This window comes from Bicyclus anynana, chromosome 13 (genome assembly GCF_947172395.1).
Source record: "Bicyclus anynana chromosome 13, ilBicAnyn1.1, whole genome shotgun sequence".
Lineage (NCBI taxonomy): Eukaryota > Metazoa > Arthropoda > Insecta > Lepidoptera > Nymphalidae > Bicyclus > Bicyclus anynana.
In genome coordinates this window covers 7461555-7477570 of record NC_069095.1, presented here as the reverse complement: position 1 = coordinate 7477570, position 16016 = coordinate 7461555, and the positions used below count along the sequence as shown (strand labels likewise).

At 34.2% G+C, this 16016-nt stretch overlaps 2 protein-coding genes across 3 annotated transcripts in view; both read right to left on the bottom strand.

Annotated features, from left to right (window-relative positions):
- The window catches only part of LOC112043087 (ATP synthase subunit O, mitochondrial), a 385841-nt gene that overhangs the window by 40081 nt on the left and 329744 nt on the right, over window positions 1-16016 (bottom strand). The window lies entirely within an intron of this gene.
- Window positions 1-16016, bottom strand: part of LOC112043098 (organic cation transporter protein) — a 30721-nt gene that overhangs the window by 13958 nt on the left and 747 nt on the right. The window lies entirely within an intron of this gene.

Below are 16016 nucleotides of genomic sequence, written 5' to 3'. Positions count from 1 at the left end.
TAACATTGTGTTCTATATCCGACATTTTTATCTCCGACAAGAGGAATATCTGACAATTTGATTTGTAGTTTTGGGGGTGAAATATGAAAAAAAAACAAAACGAAAACAGTGACCTGTATTTATTATAAAACAGAATAAAATACAAAGAAAAATATAATCGAACAAAAATGTCTAATCTTCAATATCTATTTAAATGAATGTTCATTGAGAGACGTTTACAGGTAATTGCCTAGAGGTTTTCTCGGTACGTAATCACAGCGTCTCTTATTTCAATTATTGTAACGACAATTTGGTCAAGGCTTTCAACTGTGTTAATCTGATGTTTCGAAGAATGTCCTTATTTATTATACACCAAATAGTCAGCGAAAGATATGCAGGTATTGGCCCTTCACTTTTAAAATGCAGTTGGTATGTGCCTATATCGTTTACGGTTTAATTAACAACACTGTATGCGTGGGAAATTTTACATTCACGTCTACATATTATTATCAGAAATGTAATCCATACATACGCCTAATTAGCTCCTTATTTATTCTTAGTTTAAATAGTTTACGAAATAATTTTAGTCAAGATGACCGATTTATATTTTTAGAAAACTCTTCAACCCTATTTAACCTTTAAAAAACTTTTATTTGTTTTTCCTATTTTTATAATTTCTTTATAGGTGAAATTATAAAAAGAGGAAAATAAAAAGAGGAAAAAAGACATTTAAATTCTGTTTAATTAATAAATTTCTTCTTCTCCTTTGATTTATAATGTGTCCTATTTTATTTATTTTAGTTTTAATAAGTAAATGAAAGTTTTGAAATCTATACTAACATCATAAAGCAGAAGAGTTTGTTCGTTTGTTTGTTTGATTGAACGCGCTAATCTCAGGAACTACTGGTCCGATTTGAAAAATTCTTTCAGTATTAGATAACCCGTTTATCGAGGAAGGCTATAGGCTATATTTTATCCCCGTATTTCTACGGGAACGGGAACTACGCGGGTGAAACCGCGCAGTGTCAGCTAGTAGTAGATATAACTTTAATTTAGTGTTCGTATCCTTATCAAAAATATAGTACGAAGTATGCACTCTCTATTTTGTGGCAGAATTAATTACTGATACAGTGGCTAATGGCACAATTAAATACAAAATATAGTAATAACTAAGAAAAAATATTTAAATTAAATATAACAAGTAGGTATAGCTACTGAATTTTATTTTGTGTAAATAACCTTTTATATCATTCATTAGATTCTGTACAAGGCCCAAACAGTGATAACAGTAGAAAAGATAAGTTCTTACATCAAGGTCACTACTCTTTAAACAATAAAAATATAGGTGCTATTTCGTAGCTAGATTCATATTTTGTTTAGGAATTAATAAGTAATTAATAAATATTTAGAAACCTTCTATGTATACATAACATAATTGTCTCATCTACCTACCATTTAAGAACAAACGTGTAAGTCTCTAAGTGTGTACTTGTTAAAACACAATACATTTACTACCTACGTATAACAGTTTGGATTTCTTTCATTTGTCTTTTAAATTTTTATCCCATAAAATTATGTATATTTGGTCACCCTATGAATAATGAAGAGGGATTCATCTAATTAGCAAGTCGGTAACTCACATGGGATATGCAAACATTGCTGCGCCATAAATAAATGATTGTTTTGCGGTAGCCATTTGTGCGTAATATTATTGTTTTCCCATGAGCCTAAAGAATTTTCCTGTAGCAAGAATACCAAGACCATTTGAGGTAAATAAGCTAGATTTTATTTCAAAATCGACAGACGTAGGTGTTACGAATATTTTCGTTTGTTACAGGCTTGTTTTAAGGCCTTGAGTAGAAATAGTATTTACTATACGTATTTAGTAATTGTCATAACAAAAATAATGTGTAATGCTCATGTATCGCTCCACCCAGTTATAGTTGAGAACGCTGCACTCGAAATTGTAGACGAATACATATACCTAGGACATATGATCCAGTTAGGTAGGTCCAATTTCGAGAAAGAGGTGAACCGTCGAATCCAACTCGGCTGGGCTGCATTCGGGAAACTTCGCGACATCTTTTCGTCCGAAATTCCTCAGTGCCTGAAGACAAAAGTCTTCGAACAGTGCGTGTTGCCAGTGATGACCTATGGTTCCGAGACTTGGTCGCTAACTATGGGCCTCATAAGAAGGCTCAGAGTCACACAGCGGGCGATGGAACGAGCTATGTTAGGAGTATCTCTGCGTGATCGAATCAGAAATGAGGAGATCCGCAGAAGAACCAAAGTCACTGACATAGCTCAACGAGTTGCGAAGCTGAAGTGGCAATGGGCGGGGCACATAGTGCGAAGAGCCGATGGACGTTGGGGTCCCAAAGTGCTGGAATGGCGACCCCGCACTAGTAAGCGCAGTGTTGGCCGACCCCCCACCAGGTGGACTGACGACATCAAGCGAGTCGCAGGGATTCGCTGGATGCAGGTGGCTCAGTATCGTGATGTTTGGAAGTCCCTACAAAAGGCCTATGTCCTGCAGTGGACGTCCATCGGCTGATATGATGATGATGATGATGAATTGTCATAAACAAAACAACAAAAAATTGTATTTTTGAGTCACCGCTCGTGTACTATGATTGTTTATTTGTGTTTCTTAACCAGGTGTCAAGTTGATGCGCACGAGTTATACTTTTGGTTCACTCTTATCAAATAAAATCGCAATTTTCTCAAATTAATTTACAATTTATTTTTTAAACGTTATTATTTTAATAATTACATTTTTGCTCTGGCGAATATAAATAATTATTTTAGAATAAGAATTAAGATGTAATATAAATATTTAATGATAAACTTATTTCGTTTTAAAATTAGTCCGTAAGTCGCTGACATTGAAAACGTAAATTTTACCCATGTCTTAGCTTAAAATAGGTATCGAATTATGATAATTTATACAAATTACTATATTGAAATTAATGTAATAGAATATATATTCAAATTATGTGTAGGTAGGTAAATTATAAAATTTCAAGCAATTGGTACCTCCTTACCTACTCGTACCTACTTATAAAAACTACATAACATTTGCTTCCTTTTCTACCATATGAAATTTACATAGATTAACCAAAGCATTATTGCACTGTTTTGTTTGTATATTTGTTTAATTTGGTTCAGAATTTAAAATCATTAATAAGTCGTGAACATTCTCAACATACAGTGGCGTGCATAAGTTTTTGACTATTGCAAGCACTATACGTACAAACTGTAAAAAATGGAAAATTCCTCCAATCCAGGTTCACAAAATGTACGCCACTGATTGTACCTACTACTAGGGTTGCCAACCGTATACTATAATATATAGTACTGTACTATAATATTATATCTGCATTATAATATTATACGCATAATATTATACGCAAAAATCTATATTTTTTATATTAATTTTCGACAGAAGTATAGTAGATAGCATAGTGTAGCTTATCCGAACGTGTTTATCTTATACTTAATTTTCATTAATTTTTAAATTAACCGTGAAAAATCATGTGACACGCACTTGAAAAATGCAAGAAGTGCTAGTAAATTAGGTTTTTATAAAAATAATCAAATAGGTCTACTTACTTACTTATTCTTTAAAATAATACATTTTCTTTGGTGTATTATATTTTATTTTAGTGTGTATTTTTTTTACAGTTTAAGTATGAAAAATACTACATTTTTCTAAAAAAAGTGTTGACAACCCTACTTACTACCTACCTACAACAAATACAACATTATACAAATGCATTAAAAAGGTAGTTGTAAAAAGGTCCAAGACTGGCCGATCCTCCTTAAAAAACGATCAATGGCTTTTGAAAACGATTATAGATCATATAAAATCCATATAGCATTTTTAATGTTGCGATTTTTTTTTAAATTTTAACCCATTGAATATTTTAAAAATGTTTTTATTTCATTTCAGTAGAAACGCTGACAGATCAATAACTTATCACAATCTATGTGTAAACACTCAATGGGTACAGCTTATAATTTAGCGTTATATCATAATATGAGGGGATCATACAGCCATAACCGATAAGGTGATAACTTGATAAGTAAATATATTGGACATTATATAGGACGTGTGAGTGTGAACGATGTGATAATAGCGACGTTACTCAATTCGCTGATAAAATATTTATACTATCGACAATTCTGATTACTTTCTATTTTCTTGTGACAGAGAAGACCTACGTAATCTCACAATAATATAGTACTAGAGAACGCCCGTGACTTCGATTGTTATTCAGTTTTTCAAATCCTGCAAGAACACGAATTATCCCGCACCTGCATAAATTTATCCGAAAGTAGCTTATGAGTGTGCAATATGTAATTTGGTGGTTACAAATGGTTCTGGATCTCAGATTCTGGAAAAGTTAGGAGCCTGATATTTGGGTAAATGATATTTCAAAGTGTTAGCTTCGTTATGACTATACAAAATACACAATTTGTAAAACTTTTCTCGATAGTTTATTTTTTTGAAAAATACATGTTTTGCTCACATTTTGCTTTCAATCTCAGGAAAAGCAAACTTATTTTCTTACATTTTTGTTTTGTATAGAAAATTAGGTATATATCTTGAACATGGCCATTTTGTTTTTCGTTATGTTGTTTAATTTACTTGCAATTAGGTAAAAATGGTTTTGGCGCTCACGTCATAATATTTGCGTCGCGCGTCAATCGCTCCGTGCTTTTCACTCACGTGAAAGTTATAATTCGGCGTCTCGCTTGCGCCACAGTAAAGATATTACAACCAGTATAGTAACTCGGCCGTATTTTTGAAATAAATACCTACAGCCGCGCGGTACGTAAACATGTCATAGGGCTGCCCGCCTGCAGAAATTTAATTACATTTGCTAACTTTGTGTTTCCACTTAGTTTTGTGATTGTAAATAAACTTTTTTTATATAAACAAATAAAATACTTTGTAAATTGTAGTAAAATGGGAAGTGATAAATAAAAATGCGTGTTTTTTGATTGGTTGATTTAATTAAGGCTGATACTACGTCATTGATCTTGAAGGATTGGTCGTATTCTTAAACATATTTATTTCGGTGATGCCATCTAGGTATTACCTCTACACTACGTGAACAAATAAAAAAAAAGATAAATACCTTCATGAAATTGTAGTGATTTAAAATAGATAATGAAACAATGAACAAACGCACTAATTGTCCCTACGATACGATAGTTCCCCTAGATTTCTCTAGGATGCCATTATCAGATCCTGACATGAAAAAAATGGGACTAACCTGAAAGAATACTCATCCAAACAAAAAAGAAACGGTTTACAAATGACGGAAATATCGCTGTAAATACGATACGATCCTTTTTGGAAGTCGGTTAAAATTCTTGTCACCAATGCCAAGCTGAGCAAAAGTTTTATGAGCTTGCACATTAAAGCGCGTAAAATCCGCCATTTTGATTTTTTAAGAACTAAGTTACCCAGTGACACTCGGCCTATCTAGACGAGTCTAATGACATATCATTTATCAGTATGTGTGCTTGGCAAATTTGTTCGTAACACTCCCGAAGGTCGGCGCGGTCCGGGAGGGGGGTAACGATGTCCAGCGCGTACGACTTCACACCCGCGCAGTCCTTTCCTCCCGTCGCCCGCATACAACAACAAGTCATAATATTCAAACACATACTCCTCCTTTGGGCTTCGCCGCAGTCGGGTAACAAAACACAAATGATCCGAGCACAGTCACACAAAACATTGTACAAGCAGTCGAGGTTTTAACACAAGCTTATCGTACCTACTGTATCGTGATTCATGAACCGCGTATAACTACCTATTTCAATCGTGTCAATCACTTTCCTTTACTCTATTTACTTTATTTACTAATCCAGATACCTACCTTTATTCTGGATATAAAAGGAAATACCTTATCCATTTAAAAATACAAGATTATGTACCTACCTACTAATAAGTAAATTTATTTTAAAGTCTTACCTTTCAGAGTTTCCAGGTAACTTAAAAAAAGTTATCTCTGGATGGGGTAATTTTAAATTCATGCATCCAAAAACGTTACAGTATTTCCTACTGGTCATAATTAAAAAAATCTAATACTATTAATACACTTTACTCTGTTAATACACCGTGCGTTCGTTCGTCACCGCGGCACAGTCGCGACTGTCTTCACCCTACGATCACCCCATGTTCAAGGTGCGTAGGTATAGCTCGCGTTTCGACCTCTAGTATGAAGTCCAACTACTGGTTGTAATATCTTTACTGTGCTTGCGCTTCGAATTGTATCCATATCGTACCGACGTGCTGCGCGCTCTTAAATATTGTTCAATAACATCCTCCACCGTCGAGTATAGTCCCATTAAAATTGGTTCAGCGGTGGCAGAGATTAGTCCGGATAAACAGACAGTTAGACACGTAATATTTTAAGTTTGTTTGAATTTTAGTCTCGTGTAAATAACTTGGTAGGTTAGGTTAGAGACATTTCAATAATATTGATATGACAATGAACTTACTAAACAGCTGATACAATACTAACTACTGTAGGTAGTTCGTATTGTGGCGTATTAATTAAAGCTGTTTATGAAAGAACCACGGAAAAGAACTGTTTGAATATCCTAAAACTGTATTATTTAAACGGCTTGATTTAGTGATGCATCACTGTGTTGGCACCGCCTTCAAAGTGATCAGAAGCTAGCACATACGATGTTATTTTAGTTTATTTTTGTGATTTTGAAGCCGGATGAATTGTTTTGTTAAAAAGATTTTATTTTTCTGTTTTTAGTGTGTTCTAGCATAGTAAACGAAAGCGCCACACACAGTGCGGGCAATTTCGTTATTTTCTTTTTACCACAAAATTAGGGTACCGATTTTCATGAAAATTAAATGCGAGCAATCGGGAATTATAATCTTTCAAACAGAAAAAGAATTTTCAAAATTGGCTAAGAAATTACGATTATATTGATGTAACAAACATTAAAAAAAACATACGAGTACATAAATTCAGAACCTCCTCCTATTTTTACGAAGTCGGTTACGAATGGAAAACGAATAGCTTATTCATTATCAACCCATATTCGGTTCACTGCACTTAAAATGCACACAACTGAAAAGTTGAAGGAGCATGCCACAGCCCGGATTCGAACCCACATTACTGAAAATAAAACACGACCTATATAAAAAAGTGCGGTAGACATGGAAATGTTTCCTCAAGGATAATGACAATTATTGTTACGCTATCACTCTGGCTTTATGCCAAAGATAAACATGACTGCAAACAAAATGTTTGCACATGTACCAGATGTCGCTGGAAAAGCGAGAATAGCTACAATAATACAACACATTGGGTTATTTAGTAAACCAGTTGTTCACTATTCGTCGTCAACCCATATTCGGCTCACTGCTGAGCTCGAGTCTCCTCTCAGAATGAGAGGGGTTAGGCCAATAGTCCACCACGCTGGCCCAATGCGGATTGGCAGACTTCACACACGCAGAGAATTAAGATAATTCTCTGGTATGCAGGTTTCCTCACGTTTTCCTTCACCGATTGAGACACGTGATATTTAATTTCTTAAAATGCACACAACTGAAAAGTTGGAGATGCATGCCTTGAACCGGATTCGAACCCACACCCTCCGGAATCGGAGGCAGAGATCATATCCACTGGGCTATCACGGCTTAGGCACGGCTCGTTGTTCACGATAGTAGGTACATACTTACCTAGTACCTACTAGGTACCAGAAATGTTTGATTTACATAAAACGGTATTGTTTGTGAACAAAACATTTATTTTCAATGAAATATTCATTCGTGTGACCTGTTTGTTTTACGATAAAATGACATTTGGCTCGTGTTCTAACTTCGAATTAAGTATCGAGTTAAAGTAAAAGTAAAGTAAGGTATGGAGCAATTACGTCGTTTGGTTTTATAAATAACAGTGGCGTAGCTTGCCTTGAAGGGGCCCCGTATCAAGTTAGTTGGGGGACTTAATAAACGAACGGCAAATCCTGAAATCTCTTGTTTTTTTTTTCCTCCGGGAATCACCAAATTAAGTGAGACTGTAGTTTAAATTTTAAATTTTTCTTTCCCACTTGGTTGCTGACTGTGGGCCCTATTAGAAGGCCCAAAGGCACTCAGCCGGCGATGGAGTGAGCTATGCTTGAAGTTTATCTGCGTGATCGAATCAGGAATGAGGAGATCCGCACACGAACTAAAGTCACTGACATAGCTCAGCGAGTCGCGAAGCTGAATAAGCAATGGGCAGGCCACATAATTTGAAGAGCCGATAGACGTTGGGGTCTCAAGGTGCTGGAATGGCCCCGAGGATATCAAGCGAGTTGCAGGGAGCCGCTGGATGCTGGCGGCTCGAAACCTTGTGCTTGGAGGTCCATGCAAGAGGCCTAAGTCCAGCAGTGGAAGCCTATATCGGCTGATAAGGTAAGGTAAGGTGTGGGTACGACAATAGTCCAGCGTGCGGGGATCGAATCACCACCTCTCGATGATTAGTCTGACCCGTTTACCGCTGAGCTATTAAGGCTTTGAACTTGTGTGAAAGTATTGATTTACTTGTATTATATAAAGGTTTTACGTCTCCTTTAAAATGTATGAAACTCTTCGCTCTCTTCACTTTGCTTATGAATTTAAATAACGTAATATATACAATACATCTAGATATTGATAATGCTATTGGTAACATAATAAATATGTGTGATAAATATAATTTTAGCGCAGTTGTTACTGATAACAGTCAACATGACCTCATATTGCAGAACACTTATTGTGTTAAGAAATACGTGCGGTTGAACTTAACTAAATTATCAATTGAATAAATAATTATGACAATTTATTTATTTATTACTTAGCATTAAGAGTAAGTACTTATATTAGAAATATTTGTATAAGTTATAACCATTTGCGTAAAAGTAAACTCAAAGTACCTAAACTTGGTGCAGTATCCAAAGTTCAATCTACTAGTTAGTACTTACTCGTATCTCTGAACCAAAATTTTTCAAAATGTCTGGAAAGCTTAGGCATTAGAAAGTAACAAACAGACAGTCAGAGTTACTTTTATAGTTGCTTATTAGAAAAGTCATCATCATTTGACTCTCTGCTGAGCTTGAGTCTCCTCTTAGAATGAGAGGGGTTAGGCCAGTAGTCCACCACGCTGGCCCAATGCGGATTGGCAGACTTCACACACGCAGAGAATTACGAGTAAGAAAATTCTCTGGTATTCAGGTTTCCTCACGATGTTTTTCCTTCACCGTTTGAGACACGTGATATTTAATTTCTTAAAATGCACTCAACAGAAAAGTTGGAGGTGCATACCCCGGACCGGATTCGAACCCACACCCTTCCGAATTGTAGGCAGAAGTTCTAATCACTGGGCTATCTTGGTCCATAGAAAAGTTGTTTAGATTAACTATTATCCTCCCAACCGAATATCTACCACGGCGGCTAATCTCATCGTTGAGACTAGCCGTCTATGCAGGTATTACAGTGCACCAGTGTGATATCTAACACAAGTGCACTCTATACCAGCTCTCCCTCATAATCCGATGGGACGGCATACCGTTATGACCGGAGAAAAATACGAGTCAGGGGTACGACCGAGAGCTTTACATTTTCTACGATGCACGGATCAGTTCAAATATTACTACTAGATGGGTCCCTCCTTATAAAGAACACACAATTTTATGTCATTACCCAAAGACGTGCACGCACATCTTATCTTAGTACGTAACAAGCGCGCATGCTGTGAGTGGATGAGGACTTAAAAAATATTTACTGTTTTTTTTTAATCCCTAAATTATGCTCTCGTGTTCAGGAATGGCGACGGATAGTGAGGCTTGCCACCACACCCAAATGACGACCACGGCCACTCTGTCAAGAGTGTAACGACAAAGAAAAAGAATATGTTTAGACAATTTTTCAGGAAACTTTTTCTCTAAAACTTATTACCGGGAAGTAGCTTTATAATACTACTAAACTGCGTAGTGCGTACTATAAATATAAACAACCATCAGTCCTTGGAAAACATTGAATACAAATATAATTTGCTTCATAAAATTGTAGTTTAGCTGAAGGATAAACGGACAAGTAGACCTATTTATAAACACAATAATAGATAAGGAAGGCGTGTCTGTGCTACGAAATAAGAACATAAAATACGTATTTTGGGTATTTACATTATTTGCATGGTCTGTTAACCATGTTTACAGTTTTCATAAGCGTAAGGTTGCCTAAAAGATATTGTAATTTTGCTTTGTACCTGTTCTTAGAAGCAAGGGCTGAAAATTTTAGCTTTTGAACATATGCATTTGAAAATATTTACAGCTGTGATTCATTTATTATTATTTGATTTATTAATGAAAAAGTTGTACTATAGCGTCAATGAGTACATGAGTGAAAAATTGAAATAGGGACCATAAAAGTGACATTTATATTGACATTTATATTAACATTAATTAATTCGAACTTTGTTTTATTTTCATTATTTGTGAATTTGTAATTTGTAAATTAAATTGTAAGATCTGTTAACTTTTGCACGCCAACTATGGCAGGATATGTGTTTAAATATAATATAAGATCTATGTAAATGTACCATATTCTGGCGAAATAAAAATTGATTGATTGATTGATTGATTAACTCGCAAACGCTTCGAAAACTAGAAAAATGTATAGGAAGTATATTTTCTATCGACAGTTCACGTGATCAAGATATGTCATCCCCATACATTTTTTTAGTTTTCGAAGCGTTTGCGATCGTAGATATCGACGTGCCACTTGGCTATAGGATCGACTACGTAGAATGACGGGGGATTTTGCCTTAAGTTATATTATCTATCCTTTGATTAATTGGTGGAAACTGTGTAAAAACATTTTATATAATGCGTGTGTACATAAATTTTACACTTTTTGGCGCTTGTTCAAACTAATTTATTGATGGTCTGGGTAAGTAATTACATAAATTATATATTACGATGCTATAAAGTCTAAAAATGTGCACAAAATATAGGTCATTTTTAAACCGGACATACCTACGATTGAAACGTAATATGTATCATGTAAATACTTATTTTAGCTATATTTTTACTTAGGACTATGGAACTTCTTTAGCTTTACTTAGCTTTTTCGACAAAATATTGTTGAGGTTCCTTAATGACTACGGAACAAATTTTTGTTTTGTTATACAAAAGTTGGTAGGTAATTTTAATCAAAGGAAGTGACTATTCACACATAAACCGTACAAATTAATTTATTTTATTCCTATAATGTCTAAATAAATAATTAATAAGATTAGTTAATGAAAAAGCCATAGTTGTTTACGAAATAATACATACGGTAATTTACATTTTAGTTATTAAATTGTATTTACAATTGTATTTACTGGTAACTCTTGGGAAGATGTCCGTTACCACGCTGAGAAAGGGCTCAGAAATATTGCTAGGTGGCTAAATTCAAACCTCCTAACGCTTAATACTGGTAAAACAAACTATATGTGCTTTTCTATCTGTGAACGTTCCCAACCAGCCCCAAATTATGAAATAAAAATACATACATGTATAGGAGACAATGCAAACTGTCATTGCGCGACCTTACAAAAGGTGTCCACCTTTAAATACCTTGGTGTAATATTAGATGATCGTATGTCTTGGTATTCTCATATTGACCTTGTATCAAACAGAATTCGGAAACTTGGGTGGATATTCAAAAACTTAAGGCACATTGCGTCTAAAAAAATTTTAATTACCGTATATTTAGCATTAGCTCAATCAGTTATGTCCTATTGCATTACTGCCTGGGGTGGCGCATCAAAAACGAGATTTCTTGAACTAGAGCGTGCCCAGCGCTCTCTCCTAAAAATCATGCTCTTCAAACCATATATGTTCCCTACTACACAATTGTACTCTATTGCTGAATTACTCTCGGTCAGGAAGCTATATGTTTTAAATACTGTCCTTAAAAAGCACATATCCCTAACTTTTAAGCCTACTACTAAAAGAAATAGATATATTGTTGCAAAAACAGAACGCACCAGAACCGCTTTTGCTCGAAAGCAATATTTTTCACAATCTAGTTATTTGTATAACATACTTAACAGAAAATTGAATATGTATCCATTGAACTTATTTGCTTGCAAAAAAGTTTTAAAAGAATTCTTATTAACATTGAATTATGAAGAAGTGGAATCTCTACTGAAGCGTATTACATAATACGAGTACATTACCCAAGGCATACACATACTATCTCTTTCACACACACAAACACACACACAAACACACACACACACACACACACACACACACACACACACACACATACATGTTTTTATGTCTTTAGTTTTAGTTATACCCACTATGATTAATTATAAATATCTTTAATTACGGCTTGTTATGGAAGAGCGGAGTCTTCTGTCACAGGAGTTTATAACTCTTAAAAGAAGACTCTAGCCTTTAATTATTTGTTACTGATTGATGTTAACGAAATAAACTATTTTTATTTTTTTTTTTATTTTTTTATTATACTGCTTTAAAAAAAATACTACCATTGAAAGAAAATTGATTAGTCGAACAGTTTATTGTAGTCACGAAAAGTTCCGTGCTGTCTCAGAGCATATTGATCAAACCGACAAGAAAATGAATGAAAGTCTACAAAAAACCTAGGTTTTGTTTTGTCCTTGAGAAACAAAATTACCGAAATTAAAAAAGAACATCTACTTGAGTACTAATTACTGTATTACGTACTTACTTGTGTTTTTTCTATAGCTATCTATTTACATTCATATGCAAGTACACCGTACAGACTAAAGCAAACACAAACTATTCATACTTAGCACAGACTAAATAGATGTTTTGTTATGCTAAAATTATTGACATCACACTACTAATGTTAAAATAGGGTTCTCTCCAAAAATATTAATAATTTAACAACTTTAAAAAACATTTCTAATTTTTTTTTATTCTTTACAAGTTAGCCCTTGACTGCAATCTCACCTGATGGTAAGCGATGATGCAATCTAAGATGGAAGCGGGCCACTGCACCCCTTTCGGTTTCTACACGACATCGTACCGGAACGCTAAATCGCTTGGTGGTACGTCTTTGTCGGTAGGGTGGTAACTAGCCATGGCCGAGGCCTCCCACCAGCCAGACCTTGACCAATTAAGAAAACCTCAATCGGCCCAGCCGAATAAATAATAATATAGTCGCAAAAACATATTTTCAACGTATGTATTAAAGTATTATGTGCTAAACATGGTGGCCATTTATAGTACAACACTTGGGATTTCATTGAAAAATAATTATAATGGTGATATTAAGTACAACAAGAGATCGATTGTCTTTAAAGGGCGTATTTATGTGCATTCACAACACGCACATGTGCAATCAAGGTCGACTATTATTTGTGATTTTCTTTTTATGGTATTGAAAAGTACATACTTTCAGTGTATAATGAATTTATTTTAATTTTATTCACTAAGGTTCCGTACAAAATTACCTTGAAATACTCTCATATAAATGTTTATTGTTAACATAAAATGAAAAACATGTGCATTAACATGAAATAATTCTACTATCCTAGCCAAACTAATATTATAATAATCTTAATTTTAACATAAAAATGGAACCGACATTATATAAGTTATTGTGGTTTTTAATACAAAGTTAAAACAAACATATGGTTCGAATTGAGAACCTCCTCCTTTTTTTGAAATCGGTTATAAAAGCGAAAGAAAGTCTGACTCCTGTCTGTCCGTCATTTGACAGCGAAATAACACCAATTTTTTGACGATAATGGATGAAAAATTGTTATAAGTCGTAATATGAATGAATGTTTAAATTTTTGTCCCCAAAAGGGAACTTTGAAGGAATATTGAAAGAAAACAATTTTTATGAAATGAATTTTCATCTTGTTAATAAATAAGTAAATAATACATAATAATAAATAAACAAATCGTGTCGTTAATAATTTAAAAGTAAACTTGAGAATGCAAATCCGTAGATAATAGTTCTTAATTAATGATTTTGATGATTCAGTTAATTGAGATTTCTTAACGAGTGTTAAGTATAATTAAAAAGAGGTAGGTACAAGCTTTGTTTATTTATATTAACGACAATAATTAGACAAAAATGGCACGAAAACATTTTAAGGTAGGCATTTTGATACCTACTGTAACGTTAAACTCTTATCGTCGTAACTGAACCACCTAATCGCATAAACCTACTTTTAGGGACATGACCTATAACCTTGAAAATGGAACGAATTGCGGACGCAGTGAACGTTAATTAATTTTTAGGTTAAATACTAGGAAAACAAAATAAGTATTTCAGAACGTCTACTATATCTATTATTTATTATTAAAAATGTAACAGTTTGTTTGTTTGTTACCTAATTCCGACTTGGTCATAAAACTGATCTTGATGATATTCTGCATAAACATATAGACTAAGAGCCCGTGAACCCCAGACCTTCATCATTTTATAAAAGCTGAAAGTTTGTCAGCTCATGCTCATACTTTAAGTAAGTACGGTATGCAATTATTGAGTTTGGACCGTGGTGGCTTTGGGAGGTAGCAGGTTTTAAGGATCCAGACCCTCAACCGTCTATATACTTATAAACTGTAATATTTTTATGTTTTCCTCGGCATAATATGAGAAATTATATGCCCAGTCGCCAGTCACTTAGCTTCTCTGCAACCCTTCGAAAAACACTATTTAATTTGACACTTCAAGGGTCTCTAGCAAAGATTTTCCATGGAGCTAAGTGTTTGGCGAATGGGTGTAACATTTCTATGTAAGTAAATTGTACTTTATATTTAGGCGGTCTAGGGTCTGGATCCTTGAAACCTGCTATCTCCCAAAGCTATATTGGTCCAAACTCCATAATTGGCTACCATACTTATGGTAGGAGCACAACTGACAAACTTTCAGCTTTTATAAAATGACCAAGGTCTGGCTGTCGCTGGCTCTCCGTCTAATAGTCTATATCATCGGCAACAACAATAGAATAATAGATACTAGGTACCTACTTACTTTGCTCATAAATTAATAAGATCCATGATCCATCTATAATCTTTGGAAGGATTAAAACCCCGCGGATAAAATCACGGGAATCAAATACGTACATACTGTAAAAGTAGCATATAAAACATAACTACGTAAGTTCATATATATTTTTTTGTCTACGGATCCCGCTAGTTTATACGAGTTTATAAACGTAATTTAATTTTAACCTAAAAGCGGAAAATTATTGAATCAATTACAGACTGTCTAAGCACCGGCGCCTAAAAGTCGCGCCCCTCGGCGGAAATCTTGTTTGCTCATCCTATAAATCACATTTAAAAAATCTAGTAGCCTAAGGTATGCGTATGTCTATGTAAATGTGGCAGAGTTACAAAGTTGGCCTTAACGCTTTGGTCCTACAACTGCATGGTCATAGACACAGAACATCGAAAATGCTAATGCTTTTTATTAGCCGACTTCCAAAAAGGAGGAGGTTCTACGTTCGGTGTATGTATGTTTTTTTTTTCAATTCCGTGGTCATGTTCTATTTCCAACCAGACTAATTAAATTTTTTTTTTTTTGCTTTACTAAGACTTATGAATAAGTTTAATGTTTATTACGAGTACCTACCTTTTGATGAAGCCGATATCTTTAGTAAATATTATAGAAAGGTTGGTATTTATTTAGACATGCAGACGACCTTACTTTCCGTATCACATTGAGAAAAATAACTTTACGTCTCATTAATTAATATGATATGCAGGTAAATACCTTTTCTAGTTGGGAATGCACACTGTGTAATGTGTAAAGTTTTCTGGAAACTATGAGTTTTTACTATACGTCAATAAATAAAGATTGCTAAGCATGAACTAAATATCTTATTGGATTCCTATATACTTTTAAAAATTATCAAAAATAAATCAGACATCTACCTTTTAGATTTCAAGATACCGCAATATCAAAAATTCCAAAATATCAAAAAACATCTTTGATATTTTAGAACCAGATTAAGTAGTTAATAAGATAATATAATTGG